The sequence below is a fragment of the Clytia hemisphaerica genome, unplaced genomic scaffold (assembly GCF_902728285.1).
Source record: "Clytia hemisphaerica strain Z4C2 unplaced genomic scaffold, Clytia hemisphaerica genome assembly, whole genome shotgun sequence".
Lineage (NCBI taxonomy): Eukaryota > Metazoa > Cnidaria > Hydrozoa > Leptothecata > Clytiidae > Clytia > Clytia hemisphaerica.
Window position 1 is genome coordinate 871,976 of NW_027103430.1, and position 1,786 is coordinate 873,761.

The window sequence follows — 1,786 nt, forward strand, 5'->3', positions numbered from 1 at the left end:
TTATCCATATATATTTAAAAAAGTTAAGAATACCAGAAGGTAATTAATATTAAATATTATTTACAAACAAAAAAACATCGATCTTATTTTCTCATTTATGAGTTGTAGTCCTGGTGGTGTAACCATTTACGAAAACCGTGTCTCGATTATTATTTCTGTCCCGTCGTAAACATTTCTTCAACATCAAACGAACTTCTCGACAGCCAAAAACGTAAATAAAGAAATCAACAATGATACCAGCACGAAATGAAAAGCTGAGATAGAGTTCCACAGACTGTGACATTTCTTTGTTTTGACGGTTGAACACCAAGGCGACGATGTCAGGAACCACAACGAATATGGTGAAGGATAAAATCAAAGCCAGGACCATTAAAAAAGGTTTTCTCCTTCGTTTGTGATTGCTAGATGAAGTTCGCGATGATTCAGTTTCATTAAGAGACAGTTTACGTTGTGCGATCTTGTGTAGAATATATCCGTACGCCAAGAGTGCGACGGTGACAAAAACTCCGTCTAAAGGAAGCCATGCAAATTGTGAGAAAACATCATATGCTTGTTGGATGCTATGAAGAAAGTTGATTGAAAGGATGGTGAACAGTATATTAATGAAGTAAATGGACGCAATGACGATGGTTGTTTTCTTTGTGGTCCAGATCAAGAGATATCTCAGATTATACCGCACTGCAAGGTACCTGTCGAAAGTTAATGCAATTAAGATCATGGTTAACTGAATGAATACACCACTACTTCCAATGAAAACCCATAATTCAGCATCAGGGCGATTTATGACATTTGCTAGAATGCGAAGTGACCCACTGATTGAATATAAGGTTTCAGTGAAGCTCAAATGTAAGAGATAGAGTGTTTGTGATTTGTTGTATTGATTTGTTACTTTCTTTGCCCTCCATAGCAATACAAACCCAACAGAATGCAACACTGTTGAAAATAAACTCAAAATAACCACCAGTAGCTGCTGTGTATCCATTATCCCTCTTCAACACACAACTCTCCACTGTTTACTATCTACGTAATTCAATTTGTATCTTGACAAAATAAAAACCTAATTCCCAATGGTTATTCTAAAATAATTTCCAAGATATTTTTTCAACATTAATTAAGCAAGCTCAAAAGACATCCACTCATTAAGTTTTTTTCATTTCATATTTTTTTGTAATTGGGGTTGATGTAATTATGTTAATTCCCAATGGTATTTTCTATCATCCATTTTAGTAAATTTCCGATAATTGTCTGAGATTAATTGTTATCTTGCATAAAACAAAAGCTCACAATTACGCCAATTTCTTTCATATTTCATGGATGAATAATCTCACGCAATGAACGTGATTTCCATTAAGGCCCAAAAAGGGCTTTTTTCACGCAGTAAATTTCTCGAAACCCGAGGATAGATTTCATTTAGGATCCAGTGTTTGTTCGAAAACCACGCTAGAATCTCTCTGATCTCTCCAATATTTCTCCGGGCATATCAAGTTATGCGCATGTCGGCAAAAATATAGTTTTTGATGTGTGAAAATGTGTGGGCAACAAGATTTTTTCACCTAACAGAGTCTCTTTATTTTTCCTGTGGAGATGGAGAAAATTTTGTTGCTATCCAAAGGTAATTTCGTCGATTGAAGCAAGGTGGTGAAGTGAAGCGAGTAAGTAGGAATTGGAATACATCTTTAAATTTTCATATCATGACGAGATAATTTTTAAGAGCAAAGTGGTAATGGTTACTAAAAAATTTACGGTCTATTTACATTGGCATATTTAGTTTGGCATCTTTTTTTGG

The 1,786-nt window shown here is 34.8% G+C and overlaps 1 pseudogene; it reads right to left on the bottom strand.

The window, feature by feature from the left end:
* LOC136797952 (uncharacterized) lies at window positions 1-1,039 on the bottom strand (annotated as a pseudogene).
* Window positions 1,040-1,786: the final 747 nt, after the last annotated feature.